Source organism: Scophthalmus maximus, chromosome 9 (genome assembly GCF_022379125.1).
Source record: "Scophthalmus maximus strain ysfricsl-2021 chromosome 9, ASM2237912v1, whole genome shotgun sequence".
NCBI lineage: Eukaryota > Metazoa > Chordata > Actinopteri > Pleuronectiformes > Scophthalmidae > Scophthalmus > Scophthalmus maximus.
Genome location: NC_061523.1, coordinates 24,037,501 through 24,048,944, shown reverse-complemented (window position 1 = coordinate 24,048,944; position 11,444 = coordinate 24,037,501). Strand labels below are relative to the sequence as shown.

Below are 11,444 nucleotides of genomic sequence, written 5' to 3'. Positions count from 1 at the left end.
GTGATAGGATTTCAATTAACGAGTATCAATCAACAGCACACAGTTGTTCAGCTAACATTTGTTCAGCTAACAGTTGTTCAGTTAACATCTGTTCAGTTAACATCTGTTCAGCTAACATCTGTTCAGCTAACATCTGTTCGAGATGAAAAAGAGAGATGTAGGCCTGATGATTAGCAGTGTTTTTTATAATAATAATTATAATTCATTTCATTTATAGAGCACTTTTCATTGCTAAAAGCAATCTCAAAGTGCTACAGAGCAGAAACAAGATAAAAGAAGGTTTAAAAAGAAAAAAACATCAGTGGATTGCTTATATGCAAATATTGATTAAAAACCAACAACTTCAAACTTGATCTGTGTTCACAGTGAAATGACCTCTTCATGATTGTTCTTGGTCAGTCCCCTGCTGAAAGTGAGGAAGAGGAGCCAGAGGCCACGACACAAGAGACAGGTAGAGATGATAACAGAGCGAACAATATACATTCAAGTTATTTCATGTAAGATCAGATAACACACACAGAGCAGGAGAGGTGAGAGATTCTATATGATATCCAGATATTCAGAATGGTGTCAACATTAGGCTTTAGATTCAGAGTTACGCTAGACAGAATTCATTGTGCCGCATAAATGCATTACAGTAAAATGATTGAATAAATAATAAAGTTGTTTAATCAAGAGTTCCTATCTGCGGTCATGACATCACAGTGTCTATGTCCTTCTGTGTTCTTAATGCCAGTCAACACAGGGGAGTCCGATGCTGAGAGAGGAGATGAAGAGACAGTATCCAGGGAGACAACAGCAGCCCAGAAGAAGATCCTATAGGGACAGACAGATGCTCGTGTAGACGAGGAGACCCATCATTTTGATTATTTTGCTCATCTGTTCGGCAGGATTCTCGTCCTAGACCTCGGCCATGTCCTCGCCGTGTGTTCGTTTATTCAGAGGGAGAAAACAGTCATGAGTTCAATGCATTCAATCAAATCATGTTTATTTGCTCCAACCAATAACAAAACTTACAGAGTCTCTGGGTTTCTGTCTCACGAGTCACCAACCAGGGCTGGATCGCGCAGAGGACAGGTACCTGGTACAATAGTTAATTTGCTATTCATCCCGCATGGTGGGTGCGGTCTGTACGTGGGTGAACTGCCTGACTATGTGTCTGGACTTATCGTAATCGTTATTGTGTAATTATTTTGCTGTTCTAGGCTAAATTTGGTCTGAACAGAACATCTTGTGACATCTACTGTCTGTATGGTAATTAGTTTAATGCACGTAGTGCAGGCTCTGCAAGATTTGTTATAAAATCTTAAGTATAACGTATGTCAAGCTTTATAGGTGTCAGTATTTATTTAGCTATATGTTATTCCATTATTTAGCATGTCATTAGTTAGCTATATGTTAGTTCAGTGCAAAGTGTTATTTCAATACAACAGTACAAAATGTTATTTCAGTACACATCCTCAACCACAGGATTCAGACACGTTTTCCATTACCATCTCTCAGCAACCCACAAAACCCCCCCTGCTAGCTAAAGTTTTTCACAGCAAGCATGGCACCAACCGCAAGTGGCTGACATCCAGTGAAAAAAACACCATCACTGAATTGTTCTGTGTGTTTGGCATTTGCACCTGCAGCAAGTGATAGTCCTTTCATAAAGGGAGGTATGAAAACATGGAAACATGTTCATCAGCGGATAGAGGAGCATGAGAAAAGTAAGATCAGTAGAGACAGTGCTGATGCTTTCTGTTGGCTCAAAGGGAAGATGTAGAAAGGCCAGATGTATGGAGCTAGAATTGGGTCGTTAATACAGCGCACAAAAAAATGACTCACGAGCGATGTATGTGATGTCACACGCGCATATATTAACCAAAGCGCTCCATGAGCAGTGGAGCTGCCTCTCGCGCGAGTGTAAAATGTTTCACCGTGAGCTCAGAAATAACCCTCGACCAGCGGAGCTGCTTTTCCCGCGAGCGAGATCAGACCCTCTTGAGCCTCAAGGGATTTAAATACGCGATGGTAAATACATGCACGTGTGAAATCACATACCCCATACTGAAATCCAGACTTCTGTTCACCAGATCTACCAGCAGCTGTCGGTCACACTGAGCACTGCAGGCCAACAAGCACCACATAGGTAACACACAAGCCACCGCTGTGAACCCTGGGTGCTTTGGGATCGTCCTTCCTCTCTACTTGTCCTTGACCTCCATGGAAAAGGTCATGAGGTCAAGGAAAGTTGTGAAGGAGGATTCATAGGACTTATGAAAAGAAAATCTGACTCCACTGACACTAAACTACGTGGTCATGTGACGGTGGATGTTGTTGATGCGTCTGTCGTGGTGAAACTACACATTTCTGAAGATGAACTACAAAAACCTCAGCGGCTCCATCAGCATGTTTCAGTGTTTTACCACCGTGTGACATCACGTTATGATTGATATGTAACAGTAACGTACATGATGACGTCTCTTCTTCGTTTACGTCTATGCATGACGCGTCCGTTGAATATCGCTGCCGGAATTAATTGTGGGTCTATTTCTCATCACCATGCCGTCAGAGTTGCATCTGCAAGTCTGTAACATGCGCTCCGACCCTGTCTGGGGTCCGGGGGCAGTTTCCCCCGGGGAAGAACAGTTTGTATGAAGAGAAGTCCTGGATCACCATGGGACTAGAAAATGCCTGCAAAAAGAAAAATATATTGTATGAAAATGACTTAAAATATAAAACAAAGGAAGCAGAAAATATGTAGAATAATGTATTTCTATTTGTTAAAGAAACAAATTAACAATTAAAATCATTAAAAAGCTCCGCCATGGAGGAGAAGGGCAGCCAGCCCGGGAACGCCGACTGATCCAGCGGCGCCTTCCAGTCGTCCTCCCTGCTCACGTCCGTCAGGCTCTATAATATAATCGTAATAACAGTAGTTTGCAGTTTGCATTGGCTCAAGGAACCAGAGGTTGTTTAGGATCTATTCACCATGTGTCTTATTATATCAGTGCATCAGATCTACCAGCAGCTGTCAGTCACACTGAGCACTGCAGCCCAACAAGCACCACATAGGTAGTAACACACCCAGTGTTTTCAGTGTTTATAACCACCGTGTGACATCAGAGTCTGTAACATGCACTCAGACAGGGTCCCCTGGAAGAACATTTTGTATATTTCAAAGTTAAATCTATCAATCTGGTGAAGTTTAAGAGCAATTTCAGAGATTAAATCTTTGAAGAACGTTATGCTTTTGTATGTCAGCCTCCTGGGTATTGACAGTTATTTTCAGTTATTAAGACACATTTTTACACCAGAGGCTTTTTTGTAGGTTCTCCCAATGCTCCAGGTGCTCACAGAATTTGGTTCAAGTAGATCAGAGATTTCTTTATATTGATCATGTATTCAGTACAAAAATGATAAAGTATGTAGACACATTAAAATACACTTGATGAAAAGAAACCAGGCTGTTTTTAAACACCTGTTGCCAAAGATTAAACAGATCCACAAGTCATCAAATTCATAGAATAAAAATCAAAAACTAAAACTGATAATGAAGGAACTGTGACAGAACTAAAACAATCACAACATTCCGTTCATTGGATAAATGCACAAAACAAGCTGCGGGATAATTAACAACTTTGATTTGTAAAGTCGGTCTTCTGATGATGTCACATCGTTTCAGCATTTGGTGGTAATGTTTTTCTTTTTACCCACAAAGAAAGTAACTCAAACTAAATAACAAGTGCAGGAGTCACAATCATTAATTGAACAAAACATGTTAATAAATGATTTTCATTTGAGTCAACACCATATCAAATCAGAAAAAAAAGTTGGGTGAGAAGTGTAACGTGAGTTTAGATTAAAATAAATCTAACACGACATTGATAGAAAAACTTCAAATACCAGAGAAATGTCACTGACAGATTTTTGATTTCAGTAGTGGCATCACCAGACGGACCAATTGGGAAGAATGGGAAGAGTTTCTCAGTGAAAGTGTCTCTGTGCGTGTAGAGGTGAGTCCTGTCTTCTGCATCGCAGAAGGACACCTCCCCCCGTCACAGTCCAGCTGGACTCTGATCCTCTGGAGACTCTTCTTCATTGTCACAGTCACACTATTACCATTGGTGTATTTTCCATGAAGAAGCCATAAACACCAGATTCCATATTTTGGTGAAGCAAATAACTCTCCCTTCCTGTCAACTGACTGTTTTGCAAAACCTATATTCCACTGAGGATGGTCTCCCACCTTCACCTCCCAGCTGTGTTTCCCTGAGCTGAAGCCCTCAGAGCCCAGAACAGTGGGATACCGACTGTCTCTGTGGATTGTCAGGGAGCTGCTGACGTGTGTCTCCACATCTCACAGTGGTCAGATCATCAGACAGAGACAGGAATGTGCAGTGTTTGGGTCCAGAATGACGGGACTGAGTTGGACCTTCTCCTTCATCTTCTCCCGGACCCTGAAGGACAGGTTGCCCAGGTGCTGGGCCACATCTATCAGAGCTCCTGAGAGCGGCTGAGGCTCCGACAGCGAGCTCTGGGCTCTGGCTCTGGCCTGAGTGGATCCATAACTTCTGAAGAACGGCATGTTGTGTTTCTGCAGGTCTTGTCTGACAGCAGAGATACTGTCTGTCAGAGAGGAGCTCTGCTCCTGAATCCTCTTCAACTCTCTGCTGACAGTCTTCCCCTTCTGCTCCTCTTGAAACTAATCAGGTAGACAAACTTCAGGACTGTCTTAAAGACATAAAGGCCTGGATGACTTATCATTTTTTACTTCTAAAAAACTGAGGTCATTGTACTCGGCCCTAAACACCTCAGAGAAACATTATCTGATCATATAGTTACCTTGGATGGCATTACCTTGGCCTCCAGCTCTACTGTGAGAAACCTTGGAGTTACCTTTGACCAGGACATGTCCTTTGACTCACACATGAAACAAGTCTCTAGGACAGACAGCCTTCTTTCACCTGCGCAATATCAAGAACATTAGAAACATCCTCTCTCAAAAGGATGCTGAAAAACTAGTCCATGCATTTGTCACTTGTAGACTGGACGACTGTAATTCATGACTGTCAGGATGTTCCCCAATAAGTCTGTGAAAAGACTCCAGTTAATCCAAAATGCCGCAGCACGAGTTCTGACAGGAACTAGAAAAAGAGATCATATTTCTCCAGTGTTAGAATCTCTGCACTGGCTTCCTGTAAAATTCAGAATAGAATTCAAAATACTGCTCCTAACCTACAAAGCCCTTAATAATCAAGCTCCATCATATCTCACAGAGCTCGTAGTTTCATATTATCCCAATAGATCACTTGTCTCTGTAAACACAGGAATACTTGTGGTTCAGAGTCTGTGAGAGTAGAATGGGAGGCAGAGCCTTCAGCCACCAGGCTCCTCTCCTCTGGAACCAGCTCCCAGTTTGTGTCAGGGATGCAGATACCCTGTCTACATTTAAAGTTAAACTTAAAACCTTCCTTTTTGATAAAGCTTATAGTTAGAACTGCTCAGGTGTTTAATAAACCATTTCTTTATTATGCTGTTATAAGCCTAGACTGCTGGGGGAACTTATATCATGAGCATCTTTCTCCCTCTCCCGTTCTCTCCTTCTCCCTCTTTCTCTCCCTTTATATCTCTCTCCTTCTCCCACCTTTTTCAATCTCTCTCTCTCTCTCTCTCTCTCTGCCCCCATGTATCTACATACATGTCACTAACTCTGTTTTCTCTCTCCCCTAGTAGATCTGACCCCAGAGCTGCAGGATCCAAACCCGTCATTAATATTATTTCTATCATTATTATTAATAACATCATTGTATTTATAAGTATCAGTTTTCACTAATTATAAGTATCAGTCTGGTAGAAATTAAAGCAACTGTTATACTACCCCCCCATCCCCCGATATGTTTACAATACATGTCACTAACCCTGTTTGTGTTTTCCATCTCTCCTAGTGTATCTCTGACCCCAGAGCTGCAGGATCCAAACCTGTCATTATTATTGCTATTATTAATATTAATATTAATATCATCACTAATAATAACAACAACATAATTGTATTTTTTAATTATAAGTATCAGTCTGGTAGAGATTACAGCGGCGGTTGTACAACTGTCCTCTCTCTCTCTTCTCTCCTCCTCTCTCTCCTCTCACCCTCTTTCTGCCCACCTCTCCTCTCTTCCTCCTCTCTCTCCTCTCTTCTCTCTTCTCTCTCTTCTCTCTCTTCTCTCTCTCTTCTCTCTCCTCACCCCAACCGGTCGAGACAGAAGCTCCGCCCACAACTGAGTCTGGTTCTGTCAGAGATTTCTTCCTGTTTAAAGAGTTTTTTCTCTCCACCGTCGTCAAGTGCTTTGCTCATTGTGGGATTTGTTGGGTTTTCCCTGTAATATTGTAATATTGACCTCACTATGTAAAGTGCCTTGAGACAATGTATGTTGTGATATGGCGCTATACGAATAAAATTGAATTGAATTGAATTGAATTGAATGTCTGTTCTGACGCGGAGCCGCGAGCTGCCACCATTCAGCGTGGAGCCCGAGTTTGGGACCATAGAGCCCGGTTCCACGCAGGACGTCAGTGTTCGATTTTCCCCCCTGGAGGCGGCCCAGCTTCAGGGCAGGATGCTCTGCAGGTAAATACAATGTCAAGATTATGCTGTAACTCTTGGAAATCAAATCCAGAAGGTAAATTGTGATCAGGCACCCCTTTTTTTGATGTGCATTTCTTTCAGTATTCACAACCTGCAGTATGGGAATCCGGCTCCCTGTATCTCCGTGTGCGGCCGCAGTCTACAGCCGCACTGACACTTTGACCTGGAGGACTCGGACTACGTCAGTGGGAACCGCCGCAACCCTGAAACAGCAGCGTCACCTGTCACTCAAGTATCCGCGCCCCTAATTATGCAGAATTTCAAACAGTGATATAATATAAATGGCCGAGTTATAAAAAAATTCTCTTAAAGCATTTTTTGTCCTAAATACGAGCTGTAGCGTGACCATGGGAAGTTGATCTTTGTCTGGGGTGATTTAGGCAACACTACAGTAAAGAGCAGTGAACCTATTGATTTTCTTGAGGAGCTCGTCTTTGCAGACGGTCCCTGGGCCCTCGCCTCTCACCGGCTCGCTGCCGCTGCTCGTGGAGACACGTTATTCCTTCTCCCCGGAACTCAGGTCCCAGGATGAAAATGTTACTGTAGCTCATTATGTAAACAATTCTGATCTGGAAGAGGCTACGCTTGTGTTCATAGAACCTTTCGTTTGTAAGTTATTGAACCGGAAAGTCAGAATCTGTCAGAATCTTTCCAACTTTACCGGACTTTCGGCGTTCTGATTAGCACTTCAGGGCCACGTGACAATGTGTTCAGCTCAGTGTCGGACACAGATTGTCCTCGAGCGACTCACTGCTGCTGCTGAACAAATATCCAGAGACTTTGAAGAAAGTGTCGTCCAGTACGAGGAAGAGATCGACCGTCAGCGCAGACTGCTGGACATCGTCTGGAGACACGTGAGTCCCACAGAACGGTCCGAATGAGACACAAGGGAAACTGAGTTCACTCAAAGATTAGTCAAACACCATCAGTGTCTGTGTGAAGAACCTTCTGTGTTATGACTCATATTCAATTCAATTTTATTTGAATAGCGCAAAATCACAACATACATTATCTCAGAGCTCTTCACGTAATGAGGTCGAGACCTGAGGAGACTACAGAGAAGCACAACAGTTCCCACAATGAGCAGCTCAGAGGCTGTAGAGAAAAGAAAAGTCACTTTTTAACAGAAAGACATTTCTAACAGAAAGAGAGATGCATGATGGGACAAATTACCCCAAGTGAAAAATAAGTATATTATTTTATACTTAAATTATACTTTTAATATATAAAGTGTGTTTAAAGTTTAAACAAGTACATTTCTACTTGTGTTGAAGTATAGTTACGGTGCATTTTTCACTGTGTCTCCAAAGTAGTTAGTAAAAGAGTTATAAATACAATAAACGTGTATTCAAAGTAAATTATTGCAAGAGCATATTGATAAGATAATTTAACTTAATTGTAATTTAGTACACTTGTTAAAAGTGCACTTTATTTAAAATATATTTTGAATTATATGAATATATACTTTTCAACAGTGTGTTCATGTCATGTTTTTTTAAGTTGAACTTAAATAATAGTTTTCAAAAATCTATTTTTAATTATTGTATTTAATGTACTTTAACAGTATATTTACTCCAAGTGGGCGTGTGTCTGTGGGCGTGTGTGTTTGTGTGTGTGGGCGTGTGTGTGTGTGTGTTTGTGTGTGTGGGCGTGTGTGTGTGTATGTGTATGTGTGTGTGTGTGTGTGTGTGTGTGTGTGTGTGTTAGTGTGTGTGGGCGTGTATGTTTGTGTGTGGGCGTGTGTGTGTTTGTGTGTGTGCGTGTGTGTGTGTGTGTGTGGGCGTGTGTGTGTGTATGTGTATGTGTGTGTGTGTGTGTGTTAGTGTGTGTGGGCATGTGTGTTAGTGTGTGTGGGCGTGTGTGTGGGCGTGTATGTTTGTGTGTGGGCGTGTGTGTGTTTGTGTGTGTGCGTGTGTGTGTGTGTGGGCGCGTGTGTGTGTATGTGTGTGTGTGTGTGTGTGTGTTAGTGTGTGTGGGCGTGTGTGTGTGTGTGTGTGCGTGTGTGTGTGTGTTTGTGTGTGTGGGCGTGTGTGTGTATGTGTGTGTGTGTGTGTTAGTGTGAGTGGGCGTGTGTGTGTGTGGACGTGGTGCACTGAGGGAGCTATGAGTTGTGTGTTAGTAGCTGCAGCCCTTCTGTAGATTACTGGTGTCTTGGGGGGGTCCTTTTGTATAACTGGTGATGTAGAGTAACATATTTGCTTAAGTAAATCATATGGTTAGTTATTCGGCTTTTGTTGTAGACAGCATACATGTAAGATCAATACATTCACAGAGGAAGCTTAATTTTTGTGCCGGTGCTGCTGGTATTTTTTTAATATATGTTATTGTAATTTTTATTTTTGTGACACCAGATGCTCACTTGTTAGTGTTGTTTGTCTCGTTAAGTTTGGTGTGAGCAAATTATTGATTCAGTTATAGATGTTTATATATAAACGTAATTGTCCAACTACTGTAGACTAGAAGCATATGGTAAGAGAAATGATTAATCACTTGTGCCTTTGTATACTTACAGATGCCTCGGGGCAAGTCCTCTCGTCGTTCCCAGGCCGCTCTGAGGAGAATGGTGGAGCGGCAGTAGCTGAACGTCAATACTGTACCGCCTGTTACTCCTGGACGTATGTAGCAACCATTTATTTCATCAAATGTTGTCCTTAAATATGTTTTTGATTTGAGTCAACTAACTTGGAAATCTGCCATTTTGTTGTGAGTGAGCTAATTTTGGAGTCAGACATTTTGATTTGAGTGTTTTTTATTTTATTTTTTTGGAGGAAGATCGTATACTGAATATTTGGCCTTAGGATGTTAATACTAAACCTTAAACAAGAGTGAAAAAATAAGATAAAATAAATAATATACAAAATAAACAGATAAAATAAATGTAATAATGACAATTAGATTGGAACCATCTCAGGGCGGAGTCAGACAGTCCTAAGGTGTGTTGGAGGCGCTGAAGGAGGATGTTATGGTCAACCATGTCAAAAGCTGCAGACAGATCCAGAAGGATGAGGAGCGATGGTGATCCAGTGTCAGCCGCCATCAGCAGGTCGTTTGTGACCTTGACCAGGGCTGTTTCTGCGCCGTGGGCGGAACGGAAGCCGGACTGGAACTTCTCAAATAGGGAGTGAGAATTTAGGTGGTCCTGAAGATGTGCCACGACTACTTTTTCCAGCACTTTGGACAGAAATGAGAGGTTGGAAATGGGACTATAGTTCGCGATTTCTGGGTGTAAGGTAGGTTTTTTGAGGAGGGTTCTTTGTGTTCAGCTCGTTGCAGTCTCAACGTTTTACAGGTTTAAGAAAACATTTGAATAATTAACATGGGCACAAGCTACAATGTTAATATGCAAACAAAAGATATGTCTCCTAGTAATGCTCTTTCGACTGCTGCTGCTCCTCCGACTGCTTCTGCTCCGTCGTCTTCCACCCGCTGTGGGAAATACATTTAGAGGAAGTTTCCCCTCAGTATTTTTGAAATAGTTGATCTGTAACTTTTGATCTGTTCCTCCGACTGCTCCTTCGACTGCTCCTCCGACTGCTCCTTCGACTGTTCCTCCGACTGCTCCTTCGACTGCTCCTCCGACTGCTCCTCCGACTGCTCCTCCGACTGCTCCTCCGACTGCTCCTCCGACTGCTCCTCCGACTGCTCCTCCGACTGCTCCTCCGACTGCTCCTTCGACTGCTCCTCCGACTGCTCCTCCGACTGCTCCTCCGACTGCTCCTCCGACTGCTCCTCCGACTGCTCCTCCGACTGCTCCTCCGACTGCTCCTTCGACTGCTCCTCCGACTGCTCCTCCGACTGCTGTTGCTCTGTCGTCTTCCACGCGCTGTGGGAAATACATTTAGAGAAAGTTTCCACTCAGTATTTTTGAAATAGTTGATCTGTAACTTTTTTCAGAGAAAAGACAGAACATTCAGGCATCAACATACAAACATTACCTCATCCAACCACTCACCTCACATGAGGGGGAGAAGATTAAATAAAATAAAAAATTAAATGTCTTCGGGGTGTGGTCCTTCACGCAATTTCCTAAAATTGTTGTCTACAATCTCCCTCAGGTCCTTCATCAGATCCTCCATATTCTGTGGGAAATACATGGAAAGACAGTTTCCCCTGAGTTTTGTCAGTTATTTTAGTTGTTCCATAAGCTACGATGTTAATATGCTAACCCAACATACGTCTCCTAATACTGCTCCTAATACTGCTCCTAGTAATGCTCCTCCGACTGCTCCTACGACTGCTCCTACGACTGCTCCTCCGACTGCTCCTACGATTGCTCCTCCGACTGCTCCTCCGACTACTCCTACGACTGCTCCTCCGACTCCTCCTACGACTGCTCCTCCGACTGCTCCTACGACTGCTCCTCCGACTGCTCCTCCGACTGCTCCAACGACTGCTCCTCCGACTGCTTCTGTTCCTACGACTGCTCCTCCGACCGCTTCTGCTCCTCCGACTGCTTCTGCTCCTTCGACTGCTCCTCCGACTGCTCCTACGACTGCTCCTCCGACTGCTCCTTCGACTGCTCCTCCGACTGCTCCTCCGACTGCTCCTCCGACTGCTCCTCCGACTGCTCCTACGACTGCTCCTCCGACTGCTCCTCCGACTGCTCCTACGATTGCTCCTCCGACTGCTCCTCCGACTACTTCTTCGACTGCTCCTACGACTGCTCCTCCGACTCCTCCTACGACTGCTCCTCCGACTGCTCCTACGACTGCTCCTCCGACTGCTCCTCCGACTGCTCCAACGACTGCTCCGCCGACTGCTTCTGTTCCTACGACTGCTCCTCCGACCGCTTCTGCTCCTCCGACTGCTTCTGCTC

General features: G+C 43.5%; 3 long non-coding RNA genes and 1 pseudogene across 3 annotated transcripts; 2 read left to right on the top strand and 2 right to left on the bottom strand.

The window, feature by feature from the left end:
* Window positions 1-18: 18 nt before the first annotated feature.
* LOC118319555 lies at window positions 19-1,322 on the top strand. The gene is made up of 3 exons (XR_004796035.1): window positions 19-157; window positions 367-451; window positions 737-1,322. It is a non-coding gene; the product is annotated as an uncharacterized LOC118319555 (long non-coding RNA).
* A 332-nt stretch (window positions 1,323-1,654) lies between these two features.
* LOC124850515 lies at window positions 1,655-2,744 on the top strand. Its single transcript, XR_007031445.1, has 2 exons — window positions 1,655-2,134; window positions 2,558-2,744. It is a non-coding gene; the product is annotated as an uncharacterized LOC124850515 (long non-coding RNA).
* A 1,098-nt stretch (window positions 2,745-3,842) lies between these two features.
* On the bottom strand, window positions 3,843-6,529 carry LOC118319986 (annotated as a pseudogene).
* Window positions 6,530-10,312: 3,783 nt separating this feature from the next.
* LOC118320031 lies at window positions 10,313-10,954 on the bottom strand. The gene is made up of 3 exons (XR_004796196.2): window positions 10,804-10,954; window positions 10,581-10,707; window positions 10,313-10,451 (listed from the first exon to the last, which is right to left on the bottom strand). It is a non-coding gene; the product is annotated as an uncharacterized LOC118320031 (long non-coding RNA).
* Between the last annotated feature and the right edge of the window lie 490 nt (window positions 10,955-11,444).